The sequence below is a fragment of the Mastomys coucha genome, unplaced genomic scaffold (assembly GCF_008632895.1).
Source record: "Mastomys coucha isolate ucsf_1 unplaced genomic scaffold, UCSF_Mcou_1 pScaffold22, whole genome shotgun sequence".
Taxonomy (NCBI): domain Eukaryota; kingdom Metazoa; phylum Chordata; class Mammalia; order Rodentia; family Muridae; genus Mastomys; species Mastomys coucha.
The window spans coordinates 59748651-59770745 of NW_022196905.1; the positions used below are offsets into that span (position 1 = coordinate 59748651).

The 22095-nt window shown below is 44.5% G+C and overlaps 1 protein-coding gene across 14 annotated transcripts in view; it reads right to left on the reverse strand.

Moving 5' to 3' along the window:
• Positions 1–22095, reverse strand: part of Apbb2 (amyloid beta precursor protein binding family B member 2) — a 337969-nt gene that overhangs the window by 267152 nt on the left and 48722 nt on the right. Inside the window, exon 2 of one of the 14 annotated variants that reach the window (XM_031342491.1) lies at positions 9329–9388. The exons of 12 other annotated variants lie outside the window; for them this stretch is intronic. The gene's annotated coding sequence lies outside the window, so the exon portion shown is untranslated. Of the gene's footprint in view, positions 1–9328; positions 9389–15255; positions 15278–22095 lie in introns of those variants that run through there. One more of the 14 variants, XM_031342493.1, reaches the window with a different exon arrangement.

The window sequence follows — 22095 nt, forward strand, 5'->3', positions numbered from 1 at the left end:
CAAATGGGACAATCTTCTGACAGCAACTCTTGAGAAGTAAGAGATTAAGAAGTCTTCATGTGCTAAGCATTAATTACACTAGTAGCTATGAAAACATCTATACATTCTGAATATCAAAATCCTATGCAAGAAGGAACAGAACCAATGCTATTTTCAGAGATCAGCCTACAATTCTTTTTGGTAAGTCAAAAATGGTATTTATCAACCCATCACAAATATGCCAAAAATATTATCATATTAACCTTGACCTTCTCTTGAAACCTCAGTCCCTGAAACCAAAAAATACAAGACAGCAAATCATATAAGCATGGATTATCCTATGGAATACTCTAAAGACATCAAGGCGTGAATAAAAGCATTTCTAGAATATACTTATATTTCCTTTTTGATATGTTCCAGTTTTATACAATGAACATACGTGGTTTCCACAATTAAAGTTCTTAAAAGGAGTATGAGGATTCAGAACAAGAATGGGTTGCCTATTCTCCATAGATTGCCTTTTATCTGAATAATAAGGGCTAATAAATGAAGTCTAAACTCACTCAACCTGGTCATCCCTGATGCAAAAATTAAAAATATTCTAAAACCTGAAATGCTCCCAATGCCAACATAGACCCTTAAGTGGAAAATTCCATACTATGAAACTTTGTTCTTCAAAATAAATTTACCTTCAGGGTACTTGTATATGATTCTATGAAACAGATATAAATTTTTGTTTACACTTGGATCCTATCCTCAAGATATCTCATTATATAAATACCTCAAAATTAGAAAATAAAATAGTTATCTGTAATACTCCTGTGTCCCGAGCAGTCCACCAGAAGGGCATCGCTGTGTACCAGCATTTCATTTAGAAATTCACACCCCAGTGTCCAGGAACACTTCAGGGCTGACAGACAAACAGAACTTTCCTAGAAATGTATTTTCTTGTTCTATCCCACAAAGTTTGCACAGATAGAAAATCCTATCCAAATGTCACTCCCGCAAGTGTGCTGCACACCCATCCTTTAATTAACATGACTCCCGGGCTGGTGAGATGGCTCAGCGGGTAAGACCACTGACTGCTCTTCCAAAGGTCCTGAGTTCAAATCCCAGCAACCACCCAAAATGAGATCTGATGCCCTCTGCTGGTGCGTCAGAAATCAGCTACACTGTACTTATGTATAATAATAAATAAATCTTTGGGCCTGAGCGAGTGGAGCTCACCGAGCAGAGTTAACTGGAGCGAGCAGAGCCAACTGAAGCGAGAAGTCCTAAGAATTCAATCCCCAACAACCATATGAAGGCTCACAACCATCTGTACAGCTAGCTACAGTGTACTTACATATATAAAATAGATAAATAAATCTTTAAAAAAAATTAACATGACTCCTAAGAAGATTTAAGTGTACCAAGGCCTTTAGCTACTCTGGAACCTCTAAGCATTGAAGGTCAAATGCTTTCCTCTGCTAAACACCAAGGAAGTAGGCATCTGAGTCTAGCTCACCTGCCTCGACTCTGACCCTGCACACCACTCCTCGTACCACTGAGACACCCCAGCATGCACTCGCAGAAGAAACACATGGATGAGTAAACACGTGTTAAATCTGTAACAGTAAAATCAGAATAGACAGGAACGGATTCCACTGAAACCGAAATGCAGGCAGGAAGACAAAGGAGGACTCAGCTCTGGGCTTTAAAAGCCACAGCTCTGCCCACAATGCTCTCACAGAAGGAACAATGGCTACACTGTGCAGTGGTGGCAGGTGTCCTCGACAGAAACTGCCTGTCAAGCTGAGAGCTTTCTGGTCCTAGTGCTGGCTTCGTTAATAACAGTGCAATCCCTCCTCCAGTTCAAAGCAAGGTTTTCAACAAGATAAAACTATGCCTGTGCCACGCCACCTGTGAGAGGCGGGAAAGACACGTGCTCACCTGTTTTAAGAATAAGTGATTCACTTGGCCTGGTGGCGCACGCCTTTAGTCCCAGAGCTCTGGAGGAGGAGGCAGGTGGATTTCTGTGAGTTTGAAGCCAGCCTGGTCTACAAAGTGAGTTCCAGGACAGCCAGGGCTCTGTTACACTGAGAAACCCTATCTCAAAACAAACAAACAAACAAACAAAAAAGAGTAAGTGATTTTGGTAACAAGTCCTTGTACCTCTAAAATCATCTAAATCTTAAGGAAAAGGCATCAGCAGTTTGGAAAAATGAAGAAAACAAGACACTAAAAACAAAAATAAACAAAATGATCTGTGTGACCACAGAGAACAAGTAGCTTTTCCTTTCCTTCAGCATTATTTCTTCCAAACAAAACCACCTCTGCTTCTGCTCAGCCGTCCACTCACAAGGTCCATCCGTGTGCACCATATTCCCAAGATTCTCACCCACGGAGACAGCAATGGCCAACTCAGAACCGCTCCATGAAAGGCTTTCCCAGAATCCTTTCCCTACTGTGTCATGGGATAACAAAAGCCTCCGCTGTGCTCGAGCAGCACCAGGGATGATGCCCTGCTCTGTCACAGCCAGAGAAGAGCACAATGGCTCTCTGGATGGCAGTGATGAAAAAGAAAAGAGAAGAAAGCTTACTTTCTACCCCAAACCGCTCTTAACACCCCCACCACCACCATGGCTGCAAGGGGAGGGTACAGGGGCTGTTAGCTGTTTCCTTCAACGCCTCAGCTCCAATGTCCACACAAGCAAAAGGGCTGAGATTCTTGTTGATGTTTTCCAAGGACACCAGAGCTGTGTGAGCACCAGAGTCATGATCTAGCAATGCCTTTCGGTCATTTGTCAGAGGCTGTCATTGTTCAAATTTAGCAGTCTGGTTAGAACTCTGACATACTAACCACAAACTGGACAGAAACTTGGTGAAGTTACCACATTATCTCTCTCAGTAGACAACTAAGTAAAACCAAGAGTGACGTGAGATAAGGTGCCTGGACTGCCTGGTGTCTTGGCTGAGTGCTGTTAGGGTCTGGGCTACAGCTACATGGCTCTGACAAGTGTGTACCCAGGAATCCCTACCCTTTGAGAACCTGAGTGTTGGGCCAGCATTTTTCTCTTGCTCCTCTAATATCCCATGGGAGAATTCTGCTTCCTAGGCCAGATTCCAGAAATACCAGCAGAACTCACTCATCACTGCTTAAATTTCTATCTCCAAATGACCAGGCATGCAGGACCAGAAAGAGTAGCTGGAGAATGGTCCTCTCAGAGCCAAGAAGAGTCTGACTTGAAGAACTTGGATTGTAGACTTGAGCGATGATGGCTCACTGGCTGAGCATGTCTGGTACCTGAACTCAGATTCCCAGTATCCATACAAAGGCTATGTACGGCCATGCTTCATCTATGACCACAGTGCTGGGAGGGGAGAGGAAGGTGTGGGGATGGCGGGGACAAAGACAGGAGGAATGGCACCAGCCTAGCTCCGGGTTCAGCTAGAGAATGATACAGCAGGATACTCAATCTTCTCCTCTGGCCTCCGCACACGTAAGTGGAGTACATAGGCATGTGTACATACAAAACACACATCCACAAAAGTAAATAATAAGTAAATAGAATAACTTGGGTTATTTGGTGTTGATTAATTTACATTTCAAATGAATGAAAAACAAATACAAGTTGTTTGAAGAGAGCGATGGTTTAAATCCCTACCCACCACCATGATGAAGTGTTATCATAGGTTCCTCCCACAGGTGACCCAGGAGACTACTGGAAATGATCCACACTGGCACCCAGAAGACTATGTGACCGGTGATGACGACGCGCCATTTGGAAGACACTACATGTAGGAACTCTCTCTGTCATAGTTTGAAACAAGGAGGGTCTCAACTGGTCAAAGGAGAGGGGCTTTTCTGTTAACTCATGTTGAGAAGCTATTTGGGAAAGAGCACAGAAGCCAACAGATTTACAGCCGGTAGCTCTAGCTCTGCTACTTAGGACCCAAGACCTTGTGAGAGAACTAACTTGGCCACCTTAATCCTTGGTTTCATGTCCATCATACCAGGGTGATGCTATCAGCCAGGCTCTTAAAGGCACCCACTATTGGAACCAATTAGAAAGGCATTGTAGACACTATAAAGCACCACGTCAATCAACAAATACTTACTAGGAAGCTACAATGCCTCCCGAGATGGTGCTTTGGAGACAACCCCAAACAGAAGACATACAGCTTCTTCTGAGACAGAATATTACCTTCTGGGAAATACGAGCTTATTTGTGCAACAGTGGTACGGCTGATACGGAGTAACTCACCGCTCTCTGATTAAACCTGAGGCCCATAGAGAAACCATGCCTAGTACTGTAAAGTGAGTCAAAACCTCACAGCTAGGAAAGTCACAGGCCCTGGTGGCTACCTTATCACTGCTTAGCTAAATTGTCACAGTATCTCAATAGTTATCTTCCCGCTATAGACAGACGCTGCTCTTAGCTTCTCTCTGCAAGTGACGGCAGACTCTGGCTGCTCAAGGTGCTGAGAATATGTGACAACTGAATGCCCAGCTATACACAAGGCATTTCTACCATTCCCCCTTAAGGAAAGCAGAAGAAGGTTGGAAAGAATGTAAGAGCCAGAAGAAAGAGAGAAAGATGCAAAATGCTACCTTCTGGGCATGGCACAATCACATCAACTGTTGTTACATGCACTGGGCCAGCAGAGACTGGCCCTGTCAACAACCAGTCACAGATGAGGGGCGGAGCTTAAAGGGTTCTACCCCTTACTGTGAAGTATTGGCTACTGGTAAATTCTAGGATAGGGGAGTCACTGTCTACTATGTGAGTAGTCTACCAGGTTCCAATGAATGTTCTCAAATCCATGGTCACACTGAGGGCCCTGGCAAAGCTCAGGTCACAAATGAAAATGAGACAGATATAAATGTTGCTACAGGCAATATCGAATCAGCTGCCAGGCAAACTGCAGGCCATGTGAGATTTACAAGTCCCTAACACTGTTCACCAATGAAAAGATGGTAGATGTGGCCATTAAGTGAGTTGTTTAATTGTTAGAAACTCATTAATTTAGTAATCACTGTGTGCTACTCTAGGTACTGGGGATTTGGCATGCAGTTTCCATCTAATACAATTTTGAAGGCATTTCTCATCTATGTCACCTGAAAAATATGTGTCCTAAACACACAGGCCCACTCACGCTGCTTTGGTTACAATACAATGGTTTCTTAATAAGCAAAATCTCCAAGCGAAAGTGTTAACAGTAATGTTCTACCTTGTCTGAAAGCAGTAATTACTTTATTCTTTATTTTAATCTTCAAGGTACATTCTACAATACAACCAAATAGATGCCACTATATGAGAGGCACATTAGAAAGAATACAGTGCATGACTCCGTGTGTGTGTGTGTGTGTGTGTGTGTGTGTGTGTGTGTGTGTGTTAGCATGGAGTACAACACTCCTCCACATTCCCTCCCTCACCCCCAAGGAGAAAGAAAGCATGCTGGAATCCATCCAACCCCAACAACAGCAGCCCCAGTTTTTAACAAGGGGCATATCAGTTATTTTAGAAGCATTTCTAAAATTATTTATTTTAGAAACTAAACTCAGTCCAGTTTTTAACATGCCAAATGGCTGTCTTAGCAAAGTTTCTATTTTCAAAACTCTGTTTTATTTAATTAAAAAAAAAAAAAAAGTCCTGAGAACTAGGCTGCCCAAGACATAGTCATCCCTATTGTCCAAAAATTCAATATGGGTTGCAAAGAAAAGAGCTGGTGAAGGAGAAAGATATGAAATGCCCACACATCAATATTTAGACTAATATTAGTCCACACACCTGAAACCTACTGAGAGCCAGTGTTCAACAGGAAGTACAGTGTACAGCAAGTAAGAAAATAAACATCCAACAGAAAGACAACAAAATGCAGGGCAGGGAGGAAGCCCGGCTGTAGGATCACTTGCCTAGCATTTCTGATGTTCTGGGTTTGACTGAGCCAACACTGGGAAAAAAGAAGGGGAGAAAGAAGTGCGTAAGACACTATTCAAGTCCAGAGCAAGAATTCTCAAACCACAAGGCCAGCCTGGCACAGCGGGGTCATGGGCAAAGCCGAGGAATCAGTATTTCCTCCCTTACCCACAAATAGTATTGATACAGTCATGGGGGCCACCAACTCATAGCATGTACTTGAGAGAAAAAAGGTACTGAAATCTTCTCACTATGACAACAGGAGCTGTTTGGCCAGCGTTTCTCAGTCATCATCACATCTACCCTATTGTAGGAACCATTACAGTAACTATTTTTATACAACCAACTTTGAGGCATGGGGTGGCCATATGAGTTGACTATTATGTGAGCCTATAGCTCAGCCTCATCGGCCGCCATGTTTTCCTGGTGCTCTCATCAGATACACTCTTAGCAGCTAACATGATCATTTCTACTACGGTCTACTGATGCCATATGACTACTCATCCTACTGATTTACCACAAGTACTACTTTAAGATGGTATGAGAATTCTACATGAAATCGGACCCTACCTTTATAATAAATGGCGTCTGCTTCAAGCATGCTGATAGATCTAGTCAGATCTGTCATTCTTTACATTGTCTTCCAACTAAGGGGCAGAGCTGTGGCTCGGAAGAGGAATACCTATCTACCACTCTCTGTGGCTGGGTAGGTAAAGTGGAGGAGAGGAAGACTAGCATGTCAAGGAATCATTCCTCAAGTCCCAGCCCTAATATAATCCTTCATGACATCTTCCCAAATGCCTGGGCGTGAACACTTAACTGGGGGCTTTGTGATCTCAGCGCATCTCCTGTAAAGAGCGCAGACAGGTGCTTATTTCCAAGATTCAAACATCTTACCTTATCCATCTCCACAGCACCTCACTTCCCCACCCTGCACCCAAGCTTCCGTCTTCCTTCTGGTTCTCCACTACCTCTCTCAATGTTCTTTCATGGGTTCCTTTCTAGCTGGCCACTAGCATACGAAAGTGTTCAAACAGCTTCATCCTACCCTGTGATGTTTAGTGCTGACTGACAAGCTGAAAGGATCTGGAATCACCTAGAACAGAGGTTCTCAACTTGTGGGTACCAACCCCCAGAGGTTGTATATTAGATATCCTGCGTATCAGATACTTACATTACAATTCAAAACTAGCGATATTACAGTTAGGAAGTAGCCACAAAATAACTTTATGGTTGGGGGGGGGGGTCACTACAACATGAGGAACTGGATTGAAAGAGTTGCAGCATTAGGAAGGTTGAGAACCACTGGCCTAGAAGGCAAGCCTCGGGCATGCCTATAAAGATTTCTTTAGACTAGGTTATCCTCTGGCCACACCTGTGGGGGATTATCTAGATTAGGTTGCCTGGCATGGGAAGACCCACCTCAGCTGTGGGCAGCATCACTCCATAGGATGCTGTGACGGTTGAATTAATTGTCAATTTGATAGATGGCAATAGAACCAACATTTGCGGAACTGGCCTCTGGGTATGTTTGCAGGGAATTATATTGAGTATAATAAGCCACGCCGACTGTAAGTAGCTGTTCCTTGGTTGGGATCTGGACTCAAGGAATGGAGAAGAGAACTGACTAGCAGTAGCCATTCATCATCCTCTGCTTCCTGCTGGATGTGATAATGAACAGTTCCATCAGGCTCCTTATGTTTTGACCTCCCTGCCATGATGGATGGTGCTCTGGAACTGGGAGCCAGGACAAGCTCAGAGAATCAAAGTGATGAGCCATCTCGAGCTCTTGCCACCATGACTTCTCCAGCCAGACAGACTATACTATCAAACTGGGAGCCAAAAGAAAGCCTTTCTCCCTTGAGTCATTTTCAGTGGGTATTTTGCCATACCAACAAGAAAAACCACTTGCCATCAGCACACACACATTTATTCATTCCTCAAAGAGGCACCCTCACCCTATGCACTGTCGGGTCTGTGCAACCAAAGGCTGTCCGCAGAGACCTCTGGCGGGACCAGGTGGAAGGGTTCAAGCGAAGGGGAAAAGGCCCAAGCAGGGAAGGGGAAATGCCTCCGCCACCTCCACTGCTGCCACTGCTCTGGTGCAGCCAGCCGCTATTGTCACGAGATGTTACACTGGCTGCGCTGTGCTGAGCCTAGCCAAGCCAAGGAGGGCTGAGTGGGGCAGGCTGGCTAGTGAGGGAGAGAACAGAGTGCGCGGGAGCTTCTGGTGATCAAAGCTTCAGGAAAGCGTTCTCTTCCCAGGCAGTGTTACAGCACTGTGACAGATGCTCTCAGATGACGGAGTCATTCTCACACACCTTTATTCCTCTGGATCCTTGTATACAGTTTTGGGGTGGGCTGGATCTCAGAGCAGGTGCTTCCTATCGGCTTGGCCTGAGATGCCTCATCTACATAAGGAGGGATTTGTGGGTACTGCCCTACATGACTGATGGCCACAATTCTCTCTATGGTAGAGGCAGGCTGTGGCTACATGACAGGGGCCTGGCGTGCTTCAGGAGCAGGCGAAGCTCCTACCATCCCTTCTAGGTCTCCAGAGCTTCAAGCCTTAGCTCGACCTTCCCAAGCTTCCTTTCATGATCCACCGCCCCACAACGCACTAAACACTACACATTCCCAGCTGGACCTCCTTCTACATCCAGACAACCACATCATAGTTCAAGAGCTTCTGTGACCTCGCGTGTCTGTTCCCACAGACATATTCTTCACATTTTTAACACAGCACTGAGATGTGTCTTATGAAAAACTGGCTTCTCTAAAATAACACTGCTTGTCTTTAAAATATCGTGGTGGCCTTAAATAAACTGTCCTCTTTCAGCCCGTGAACATTAAAGGCGGTCTCAGTGCATATTCCCCTCCACTGCCCCACAACAAACTGTCCAACAGAACACTCAGAGAGGGAAAACGTACTGTATCTGTGCTGCTCGTTATAGCAGCCACTGGTTACTTATACCTTGAAATTGTGACTCATGTAACTGAGGAAGTTGAATTTTTCTAAACAATCTTTTCTAGCTCCCGGCTCACCATTCCCTTCTCCACGTCAGCCCTTCTCTGAGCAGTCACTCACTGCCTTCTCCCCGAAACACTGCCCTTTAAGACGTTTCTTAGCAAAGACAAGAGCTAGCAGAAAACAGGTTGACTTTTCCCCTAATGTCTATCCTCCCACTCCCTTTGTTTTTGAATGGCAATTCGGACACAACAAAAAAACAGCAGTCATTTCTCTTACGGTTTTGTTGCTGCTTGCAGTACTGGGGTGAACCTCGAACATACTTGGTCAAGAGCAAGTCTGAATCTTCTGATCTTATTAAAGTCACCTGTGATAATTTTAATTATTAAAGCCAAATAAAAATAGATGAGGCAGAACTGAAGTTTGAGTCACAAATTCTGCTAAATAAAGGTACTCGGCACAAAGGAAGCCTACTTACCGAGAAACAAAGGGAGGGAGGGTGGGCGGCCTTCCCAGGAGCTCAGAACTGGCACTCTGGCTGTCAGAAACAAAATCATGTCTTCAAGGGGAGGTTTAATTTTAGTCAAACAAAATTATCTGTCACAATAAATTAGCGTTGATTTGAATTTTATTGGTTTGTACTCTTGCTTGAATTTACGCTATAAATTTTTCATTGGTTTATAGTTATAGACATGCTAGAAGCATGAAGTTTATATACCTAGTTTTATGTTCGGGAATATTTAAGCTACAATGTAACGAAATCATTTACTCCCCAAGGATTTATGAGATGACTTCTCCTCCTTTAAATAAAGAGGTACATGAATTACAGATGTGTAAGGAACACTGGTCTTTACATATGGTGGCCTTAAATAAACTGTCCTCCATAGAGGAATAAAGCTTTACCACCTTTGATACATTCGTTATACTTTCCATAAATGAACAGAGACAAACGGAACCGAAAGGTTCGAGCCAGCAATCGTTTGCTGAGCTGAGTCTCCCTGCAGCCCGGCTCTCCAGCTCCATGAGTTCCGTATCACTGACCAGCATTCGGATCAGCTCTTTCCTCCAGCAGAAGTGGTTTCTATTAGAAAGGATGACTGGGAAGGCTGCTTAACTGCTCCTCCCACCCCCCCCCCCACCTCTACCAGTCGCTATTCATTAATACAGCTCTACCTGGCAACAGCACAACAGATACGAATCAAACAAAGAGCAATGCTGGGCTGAAGGAAGGCAGCTTCCTGACTGGGTTCAATCACCGGGAATGGGGGAGAAATGGAGAGGAATGGAGCGGAATGGAGCACTGTTTTTGCTAAGTGTGTACAAGGAGCTTGTAACCATTTCTTTCTAACTCTTACTTTCTTATTCTTTATGGATTGTAGTCCCTTCAGTTTCCAAAGGGTTCATTTTGAAAATTCTGCTTCCAAGATGCAACTTTTGGCAACACTCTTGCCATATGTCAGTACCTTAGGCTTCTCTTTCCTTTGGTCTGTCTAACACCAAGAGAAAGGTCACAGCAAGTGTGTGGAGACACACACACACACACACACACACACACACCATGGGGTTAGGTAGGGGAGGGCATTTGGCTGCCTGTTACCTTGAAAAATGGTGGTAGAGACCCTGCCACCTAGGTAGGCTAACACTAAATAGGATTTAAAATGAATGTATTTTGTCATCGTTAGGATTTTTTTTTTTTTTAATTAGCCAAGGGATGGAGAGAGAGCTCAGTTGGTGAATTGCTTACCTTGTAAGCATGAGGTCATGAGTTTGATGCCCAGAACCCATGTAAAAATGGTGGGCGTGGTGGCCTGTACATGTAATCCCAATGTGAGGAAGGCAGAGACAGGTGAATCTTTAGTGCTCTCCCCGGCTAGCCTAAAGTAATTGGTAAGCCTCAGGCCAACAAAAGACCGTGTTTCTAAGGAGGTTGACAAAACTCCTCAGAGCAATACCCAAGGTTGTTCTTTGGTCCCCACAGTGCACACATACAAATTGGGGTGGGGGGGCATGGCCAATGAGATGACTCAGAGGTAAAGACATTTTGCCATGAAAACTTGGTGACCTGAACTCAAGCTCTAGGTAATCCACACATAGGTAGAAGGAGAAAACTGAATCCACAAAGTTAACCTCTGATGCCCACATGATGCCCACATATGTGTACATGTGCACACCCAAACACTAGCAATAAAAAACACTAACTCAAGTATAATTTGACATTTGGGTAGTAATAAATTCAAGATATCCCTCATGCATGAAACCAACTTATATTTAAATAAAACTTTAATGAACGTTTCTCACATTCTGAAACCTAAGGTTAAGATCTGATTTGGAAAGTTTCATTTGTTTGCTTTGGTCATAGTTACCTCGAGGGCAGGAGAGTGAAATTTACCTTCTGTTCTAAAGAGAAAAACAGAATATTCTGATAGTTTATGAGTAAGCTGGCGCCCTCAGGGAACTTAATTCAGTGATTTACAAATCCAGGTTCAGGGTGGGTGGGCAGTAAGGAAGGCGCTGCCAATCTGAAGGCCAACTGAAGGGCAACTCCGTGTTTTTAAAAGTGAGACAAAGTTTCGTACAATTCCTACCTCGTCTTCTTCTAAGACAAAACAGAAAAAAGAGTAAGAGAATCCGCCAGACAATCTGCCTAAACAAACCGGACAGGAACAGATGTGGCATTAGCGCTCAAGCATGTAGAAAGGTGGCGCCCATGGAGTGACATACCTAACTGTGCTAAGGAGTTGTGGTTCAAAACAACTCAATGCAGAAATGGAGACATCATCCCACAAACAGGTGACATAAAGGTACAGGCTTGGAGAGGGTCTGGGAGATGTCAGGCCCCTGAGAAATGTTTCTTTAATTAAGAAGTCAGTCCATTTAAGCACTGACGTGGAATTCTAATTAGCACAGCAGGTCTTGTCCACCCCTCATTTCCTTGTTTCTTCTGGCATGTATGCCTGAGTAGGGAGTAGGGGCTGTACATTCTAGAACAACACTTGCTGGGAGTTCACATACACACTTTATTAGCCTATCAACTAATGCCTATAGTTTTATTCATCCTTCTTGGGACTTTTTCAAAGAAACCCAAATTTTGTGAAACCACATATGGCATCTGACTTAAACCAAGCAACTTTGAAGGTAGAACTGCTAGATAACACAACTGGGCGATGAGATTTTAAATGAGGGGACAGACATCAGAAACACAATTGGGGCACTCTATTAAAGAGTCCAGAATTCATCGTAGCTAAAAATAAGAATCGAAACTTGATGATTCAGACATGATGATATCATTTTTCACAAAAATGAAAAAAAATGTACAACATGAAAATCCTTCAAAAGAAAATCATGAAGTTCTGGGTATACTGGGGTAGGAGAAATGCTTGTGTTCCTGTACCAGTGCTTAACCATCTTCATTCACTCACTCACTCATTTTTCTACTTTCATTTTGAACACTTAACACTATTGATTGCATACCAGAGAAAACCTTCATGTCACAATAGGGGGAACTCATTGCCTATGAGTCATCTGTGACGCTGAAAACACAGGTTTCTTTCACAAAAAAAGGAATAACTGATTAAGGAAAATATACTGGCCCTAGATTCAGAGAGGAATGGATTCAAGTCCTGGATGTTCTCGAGAGGTATCACTAACTCTCCAAGTCACCGTCCTCCTCGGTTAAACAGGGACAGTGGCTCTATCTCACAGTGGAGTGTGAGATAGAAATGAGAGGGCACAGACTGCTGGGCACAGTGCCCAGCACCCAGCCAGGGTGCCTTGTACTGATTTTCACATCTGCTGCAGCTGCCTGAGGAATCCATAGCTTTCTCGTTTGAGAAAGCAGATCTGAAACACATTTACCCAGACTCGCATGAAATCCCTCCTTGGGCACCTACTTCCAAGCTTGCTAAAGCACACAGGCCTCAGAAGCTGGGTTCAGGTCTCTCCCAACAAATAACAAGAGCCACTCTCCTTAGGCTTTCTAAAGGGGAGGAAGGTTTGATCTCGCCATTGGATCGAGCAAAAGAAGCCCAAGAAACTGTCTCCCAGTTATAACATTGAGAGCATGCTAACACCCAACACTTTACCAACTGATGGGAGAATGGACAGAGCCAATATGAAAGGCAGAAGCTGGACAATTGTTCTATCAACTTCGTTGACTCACCAGTATGCACAATTCCCTACTGCATAGACAAGCATCCTCCTGAACTGGGCCTGGATGTACTCAGGAATGATGCAGGGTCTGTTCTACCCACTTTTACCAAATTTCCACACACCATAGATGCTACACACTCCAAAGCTTATGTCCAAGGCAATCCTACATGAAATAAAAGAAGTGGATATGAACAAGGGTACCAACTCTGGAGAGTGAACTCGGACATGTCCCACAGGAGGCATATAATGACATCACCTAACTTGCAGAACCATTATTAGAACTAAGTAAGTTAAAGTATGTAGAAGCCACATAGTTACTGTTACTACTATTGCATCTTTTTACTGAGGCAGAGATAACAAGCGTATTTGTTTCCTGTTTTATCCCAATGCCCAGGAAGATATCCAGTTCTGATATGAAATGTCTCCAGAGCCAACACTTGGTCTTGAACTGTTGGCACTCATTTGAAAGGTTCTGAGAAGTTTAAGTGGGCCTATCAGGAATAGACCAGTTGGGGTAAGCAGGTTATACTTGCCTCTGGTCCCTTCCTTGGTCTCTGCTCTCTGACAGCTATGAGATGAAAAAAATCTACTCTGCTTCACACTCGCACTCTGGAGGAAATGGGGCCAAGCACAGACTGAATCCTCTGACCTGTAAGCACAAATAAATCCTTCCTCTTTCAGGTTGTTCTAGGGTGTACTTTGTCACAGTGAGAGAAGAGTAATGAATACAGATGTATTAATGACTTTTCTATTGCTATGACAAAACTTCATGACCAAGACAACTTTATAGCAGGAAGTGTCTGATGTGACTTGAGGTTTCAGAGGGTTAGAGTCTATGATGGGGATGCAGGACCAGCTGTGAGCCAGAGGGTTAGAGTCTATGATGGGGATGCAGGACCAGCTGTGAGCCAGAGGGTTAGAGTTTATGATGGGGGTGTAGGAGCGTTAGTGTCTAGGATGGGGGTGCAGGAGCAGCTGTGAGCTCGCCTTTTGATCCTATGCAGGAGGTAGAGACAGACACCAAGAGTGATACTTGTCCCTGTGACACACCTCCTCCAACATGGCCACACCTCCTAATCCTTCTGACTCAGTTCCAATGAAGATCGAGTATGCAAACATATAAGCCTAAGAAAGCCATTCCCATTCAGACCGTCACCACAGAGACCCAAGAGCAGCCACTGTGGCTTGCTAAAGGCAGGGGGCTCTGAGCTACAGTGGCATCGGCACATCTGGAAGCTTCTCACAAGGGTACATGTCCAGGCAGCAGTCTGGTCTGGAGCCCAGAATGTGCATTTTGACATTGTTTTGTCACTAAGATAAGGAACCAAGACAGACACAAGTCTGAACTCTTCAAGACCAGTCTTCACAGGAGTGTGAGGTCTAAAGGGTATATATCGCCCACAAAAATGCCTCTTGCAACCTGTCTGTTGTTGTCTGAAATTCCTTCAGCAGCAGCTTCCCACAACCCAGAACTGCATGCTGTGCCAGAAAAGCACTAACAAGACGAGCATCTACAGCATGCCAGGTCTTTTGTGAGTCTTCCCTGCTCCCCACAGTCATCCCTCCCCACAGTCTCTTCCTCCCATAGTTACTATATATTCAAAGGGGGAGAAGTTCCCCACTCGAGGCTGGTCTGCCCACTGTACCATTCTACCTGGCCCATGCCAGGCTCAGGAGCCCTGGGCATGGCTCATTGAGGACAATGGAACTGCTGAATACCTCCCAGCCCACCCCAGTCTCCATGTGCTGAACCAAGGACAGAGTCTAAAGAAGCAAGAAGGAGCCTGCCATTCCCTTCCTTGTCTCCTCCAAGAGGAAATCTTAGATCAGTCTCCACATCCCAAAGCCTAAAACTGCATCTGTACAAAACAGATGTGGACCCCAGATCACCACCACCCACCCACCTCCCCCATACTCAAGACAGATGTGGACCCCAGATCATTTGTGGTGTCTCCCCCATAACTGAAAAGAAGCAAGGGTAAGGAATGAATGAATTCACAAAAATTGTCACCTAAAAGTACTCTACACACACACACACACACACACACACACACACACACAAATGCTACTTTACTGTGACCCTCAAAGATCTCAATACACATAGCAGCAATAGTAACTAAGCTTTACTTGACTAAATTAGTGTCAAAAACACATAATTTCACACAGCCCCCAAGAAACAGATACTATGATTTCCTTTTTTTTTTAATTCAAAAACTGAAGTGGAAGCAGATAAAAATAACTTTCTAAAAGACTCACCGCTTAGCAATGGAAATAAAAACCCAGAATTCGCTGTACTCTTTCATGTATCCCACCTGGTCTTCCCATCATGACCGCACCTGTCACATCTCTGGGCGTGAGGTCTTCCCCTTATTAGGAATTTTCTGCACCGCTGAGCTGCAGAGCAAGCAGAGGGATGTATAGATTCTATAGATGGAGCCGCAACTCCAGAATAAATGAGACAGGCCTGTAAACTTACTTTCAGCTTAATGAATAGAAAATAAACAGAAGCAAGCAAAGAAAATGAAGGAATCAAGAAAGAGTATTAAGGGGCAAGCAATTGGCTTAAGAGAGAACAGTAGTAAAAAGAATCACAGGATGTTGGGGGGCTCGGGGGAGGGGATGCTACCAGGAAACGTCAAGGGTGAACGTCAAGGCCAGCAGGTGACTCAGTGCAGGGAGACAATGATCCGATCAGCACAGGGTAATAAAATAACTAACCAGAGACCATGACAGGCTGCTATGAGGAATGGGAGGGAAGGCCTCACAGGTGCTGCTAGCCTGGCCAAGAAGCTCACCAGGCCTTGGAGAGGAAATGACAGCAGCTGCTGGCTAAGGGATTAGTCAGAGTGCTAAGGAACACCAAGCACTCTCCCATTTCCCCTGCCTGTAAGAGCATCACACGGGCTCTCCTTAATGGACGGGTTGACTCTGGCCCTAGCAGACAAACCATAGAACTTCTCTCCACAGAACACTCTAGCCAGCAAGCAGGATGCCAATGTAAGATGTAAGAAACTAGATATGGCAGCAGAAAGCGCCTGTAGTCTGGAGATGAGGGTTCCAGGCAGAGCTCCACTCCCAGTGCCCTGGCCAGGAAAGCCCTCCAGCAACTCAGGAGACTGAAAGCCCGAAAAGGAAGGGTGGGGGGAAGGTCTGGACAGGCTAGGCTCTGGTGCAGATCTGGCTTCTCTGTTCATTTGTTTTACCATAAGACAGCAATGAGCTTTCCAACATGCTCTGAGCCTGGAGCGGGGGAAGAAGGGATGGACAGACAGAGGAGGTTGAGGGGAAGAATTAAAGGTGGTAGGTGCACTAAACCTTCAACCGACATGAAAGGAGTCAATATAGCTGGCATTATGTCCTAGACATCATTGAAGTAATCTGCATATATTAGTTCACTCAATCCTTAGGACAACCCTGACAAAAAGGGATTCTCCAGTGGTGCATCTGTAGTTCAGAGACTTGACCCTGCCCTCCTGGATCTGAATTCTCTCACTTAAGGTAAGGAGCATCAACTAAGGGTTAAGACCATGCAGCCAAAGTGTAAGGAGATGCTTCTATGCTTTGACTGAAATTCTATCGACTCAATTCTATCAGCAGTGTGGATCACAGAGCTCTACTCTCCTGTACACCAAGGCCACAAACTCAGAATCATAACATGGTAAATACACATCCCGAGTGACACCGTGACCTTCATGGGCATCACACTTGATCAAAAAACCAAAACCTTTCTTCTTACGTCTAGGCCAATGCCTCTCTCAAAAGAGCAGCCTCACAGAGAGGACCCACCTTGCCAAACACTCTCCTCTCAAGACAGTGTTCTGAACAAGAAGACTGGGACCAAGGAGGCTGGGACCTCCTCACTCAGACGCACATGCAGGCAAAACACCAATGCACATAAAATAAAAGAAACCTTCAAATGGACACACATTATCCGGCTTCAGCAGTTAGCAACTGGTGGCAAAATCTGTTTAAACTGCCTGCGTATTTCAGAAGTAGCTCTGTGTTGGTCAGAGTTCTGTCAGCAAAACGAAATACCTGAGACAATCAACTTAAAAAGAGACGGAGTAGCTAGGTGTGCTGAGGCACTTAGATGATAGGAACAGGCTTAGGAGTTCAAGGAGAGACTGCCAAACTGAGACTCTCAGGGTGGCCTGAGCTATATTATAAATAAATAAATGAATAAATAAATAAATAAATAAATAAATGAAAGAAAAGGAGGAGAGGGAAAAAAGAAAATGTTTATTCTGACCAACAATTCTAGAGACTCTGGTTCATGAGTGACAGGCCTCATTACCAGGCCCAGGAAGCACTTCTCAGCAGAAGCAGTAAGTAAAACTGCTCACCTCATGGCCAAGAACCCAAACAATGCAAGAAGAACACTGGGTCCTAATCCCCCATGACCTAAAGGCCTGCCTGCACGATGCTTCTTTCTTACATTTTGCACTCAGTGAGTACCATCACGGGGAGACCTAGCCTTGAGCACATGGGCGTACACTTAGTCACTGTTTCAGGAAGGGTTCTCCGTAGCATCACCACCTGGCACTGGCCCACCTGATCCATGCTAACACTTCCTCATCTGTCTCCTCCTGTGTTCTTATTTCCCCAGTTTGCTGAATTCTTTAAGATCTTCTGTTATCTCCTGGTCCCATGCTCATTTTTCTAACTCTCTTTTTCCTGCTAACAATTTATTCACTAATATCAGGGTCAATTGCCCTGTGGGATTTTTCCCAGTCTAGATGTTGCTGAGCTTTCTGTGACCCCACAAAACCCCATGCTGCAAAAAGGAAGCACCTCATCGCCCCCTCCCTCTCTCACTCCACACACATGCACACACTCACTCCACCTAACCTCTGACTTAATTCAGTGACTATCTACTGAGCACCACTAAGAGCCGGGTTCACGTCCCCAGGCAAATAAGGCACAATCCAATGAGGACAGTTGTAGTACAACAGACGAGAACTATCTTGAGAAGGTCCTCGAAGATGAGGAGGGATCTAAGCTAGACTTTGATGATGATTTGAGCCCGAGAGTATCCTATGGCATAAAGGATAACTCACACAATGTTAAGGACAGAATGCCTCTAGCATATTTCCAAATGACAGCTGCGTCTTTAGGTAAAAGGATTCTGTGAGAAAGGAGCGTGGTCAGGCAAAACTGAAGATGCCCTGAGGGGTCGGGGAACCATCACACATCTGAACAACACTAGATCTGCATGGCAGCCTTGGTAGCAGCTGAAAATGAACTTGAGGTCCATTTGGATTACAATAACCTGTCTGACTGGCCCCTGAGCTAAGGCACTGGGAAAGGCCAAAGAGAGAAGGAAGTGATGAGATGTCAACTGCATACCTGAAGCCAGAAGAAGAGTCAAGACACTGATTTTTAGCTATGAGAAAGAAAAAAACAATGATTTTCTTAAGAAAAGATCAGCTGTTGCTAGAGTGCTGGCTGCGGTTTGGCCATGTCTCCAATGGCCATGGTGGGACATTCACCCCAATGCATTAGTGTTGCTAGGTGAGGATTTGCTTGAGCCTTTGCTTACTCTGGATGTGGGAGTTTAAGAAAAGCACACTTCCACTTTAATGGAAAAATTTCAAGCCTGAAAACTTGAGACCAGCAGGACGCTCCCAAACTTCAAATACCACACTTCCAACACTTCATATTAAATCGGCAGCAGACATAAACACTCGATAGTGTTTCAAAGAGGGAATGTGGAGGAAGGAAATCAGTTATAAAGAAAGGTTAGCCTTTCATCTTGTATTGAGAGGTGGTGAGCAGTTTGCAGGGCCATCTCTGCTTCTGTATTCAGGAGGTATGTGGGGTTTGCCTACGGATTGTGATCAGGACCACAAATTGCTATGAAGCGGACATAGGACACAAATTAGCCTCCTTCAAATGAGAGATTGCCTGCAACTTGCCTTTCGTCTAATTAAGAGACCACCGCTGTCTCTCTTCCTATCAGACAACACAAACCCAAATGCTTCCAGATATTTTCTGGAAAAACTCAAACAAGAGAAAACCCCACAGAGTTCAGATTCCTGAGAAAGTGGAATAGTATCTCCTTCCGCCTTAAATGTCAGCTTTAAAGTAGCTAAAGTGGCTGTTTTAGTCTCAGGATTTTAAATCTAACAAGACATTAGCTTTAACACACATACAAACAAAATTCCACATGTTTGAAGAACCAGCAGAAGTCTGCACTGTTGCGAACTGTTTCTTCTTAACCTAAGAACATCCCCAAATGGTTTCCTAGCGCACACATGTCTTAGAAGGCAGTTGCCTCCCTACATATCAAAGCAAACAGAATATCTACCTTATGGTAATAATTCTGGATTTTCCTTCCTCTTTAACTTTTATTTTATGTAGGATTTTCAGCACTCCTTTCTCTCCTCAGTCCCATTTACAGAACATTTCACCAGAGGTGTGATAAACCACTTTTCTATTCCACTTTCATTTTTCCTCAACTGTTTAAGACATCTACAGGACACTGATAGTAGAGTAGATAGTCTGAGGCCCAGGCTCTAAGTATCTCCCTTCCCCTTGCCATTTATAGCCACATAATGTGGGGCAAGCCACTTACCTGGTTCCCCCCTAAACACTTGGGTCCTGTCTTAGTTTGGGTTTCACTGCTGTGAAGAGACACCATTACCAAGGCGACTCTTATAAAGGGCAGCATTTAACTTGGGCTGGCTTAGTTTCAGAAGTTCAGTCCATTATCATCCTGGCAGGAAGCATGGCAGCTTGCAGGCAGGCACGGTGCTGGAGGAGCTGAGAGTTCTATCTACATCTTAAAGGGAGCCAGGAGAGGACTCTTTTCTGCACTGGGCAGAGCTTGAACATAAGACCTCAAAGCCAACCCCTACAGTGACAAACTTCCTCCAACAAGGCCAAACCTCCTAAAAGTGCCACTTCCCATAGGCCAAGCATATTCAAACCACCACAGGTCCAAAGATGTTCTAAGAGCTGTCTTGACTCTCCAATTCTACACTAGACTGGACACCCTCAACCCTATCCCACTTTGAAACCAACTACCTAAAACGGAAACCAGATTCCATGGGCTTAAGGGTTGGGGCCACAGATCTAACCTGCCGAGGTCCCAGCCCCTCCCTAGTTACTGACACTTCTGATTTGAATACAAATTTAGGATTCTGATTCTCTAGGCTCCATAGTTCACTTCAACAGCAAAAAGAACAGGCTTATCCAGTTATCTTAAAGGCTACAATTCAGGAACACCCAAGTGGAAAAGACGGTAGGTGCCCACAGAGTTTTGAGACCTTCCTAGAAGCTCTCCCAGCCCCATGCTCAGGGGTCTTTTATGGATGTTCCCTTGTGAGGGCATGGCTGATGACATCATTCTATCCTTCTACTCTCACTGGAGGCCCAGAGAGTAGTGATTAAAGTTAGCATCACTACTGTATGGTTCAGTCTTTTCAAGCAACAGCCTGTAACCTAATGCTACGCAGCCACTGCCTCCTTCCCTAGGAGTCACTTCACCAGAACAGAGACGGCAGTCCTCACTGAGGGGTGCCAAAACAAAACACACAAGTTGGAAGTGGAAGCATCACAGAGAAGTTTCAAGGTTTGAGCAAGGCTGCCCCCCCAGCCCCCACCCCCATTCCTAGCACCATACACCTCCTAGCAGAAGCTGAAGGGACAAAAAAATTCTCTAAGACAATGCCATTCCTTGTATCTTTGTGACCAGCTTTGAGATGACCAAACTAGTAGATGACTCAACACTTTGGGAAGTAGAAAAACTCTTTCCCAAGATGGGTGCAAAGCTATGCATCATTCTGTATATTACTAGAAGAGGAGAATCACACTGAATAAAAGCTGCCGGAAGACACAGTGCTTCCCAATAGTCTACAACAGGGTTAGGCTCCCTAGAGGCATTTACAGTGGTGTGATAGAACTACTTTACATCTGTTACATTCAGTAATTGTAAATATTAGGCTTATATGATAGTGCCCCCTTACTCACATGGGACATATTCTAAGACCTTTAATAGATGTTTGAAATAGTGGGTAGACAGACGGTTCCTATTAAATAATTCTTTATACTAAGTTGCTTTTCATAAGTGCATTACTAGAATAAAGTTTACCTTTTTGACTGCTTTAAATGTACTTTGCTGGCATGCCTATGGGGCTAGCATCATTCCTCCTCCACCTCTGGGGTGATTATTAAGTAAAATAAGGACCACCTGAACACAAACAGTAGCAACAACAGTCAGTGTGGTAACAAGGAAGGCTGTTGAGTGACTAATGAGTGGGCAGCATATAGAATGTGGACATGCTGGACAGAGGATGCTCACAGAAAGTGAGTAGCATGTACAGTGTGGACACGCTAGATGGAGCTGACTTCTGGCAAGCAGGTAGTACATATGGGGTATACACACTAGATAGGATGAATCCAGATCTAGGAGGACTGAATGGGACTGTACAGGTTTCATTTTCCTACTCATGTCAGTACATAATTTAAATTTTATTTTTATTTCTAGAATTTTCCATTTAATATTTCAGGCTATGGTTGAACACAGGTGCCTGAAACATTAGAAACTAGAACCAAAGATGGGGGTGATGGTGTTCTATATTTCTTCTTTTGTTTTGCTAGCAATCCTTCATCACGTGATGACTGGTCCACACTGACTTTGCTTTCTTATTATCACTCTTTTGAGATGAACCTCACTGAGTATTCCAGGCTGACCTCAGATTCCATCTTCCAGCCTCTTCTAGACTGTTAAGTTACAGACTCGTCCCACCACCATATCCAGATGACTTAATATCATGGCGAAAAAATTCTCCTGGGCTGAGAAACCCTGGCCTCAAAAGTTGAGAGAAATCAAAGCACAGCCTTGACCAAACCTGAGGCCAGATCTCTGACTGTCCTACTTGTGTATTCTGAAAACTACGGTGGGAACTGGGGATATGGCTCAGTGGTTAGAGTGCCTGCCAGACAAGCATGAGGATCCCCAGGACTCTCATACACATGAGGTGGTCAGGGTGCCTGTTGGAACACATCCAAGAATGGAGTCGTGCACGCCAGGGGAATTCTTTCGGAGTGCTTAGGAGAAAACTCCAAGAAAACAAGACAAGAGTCTGTGACTTC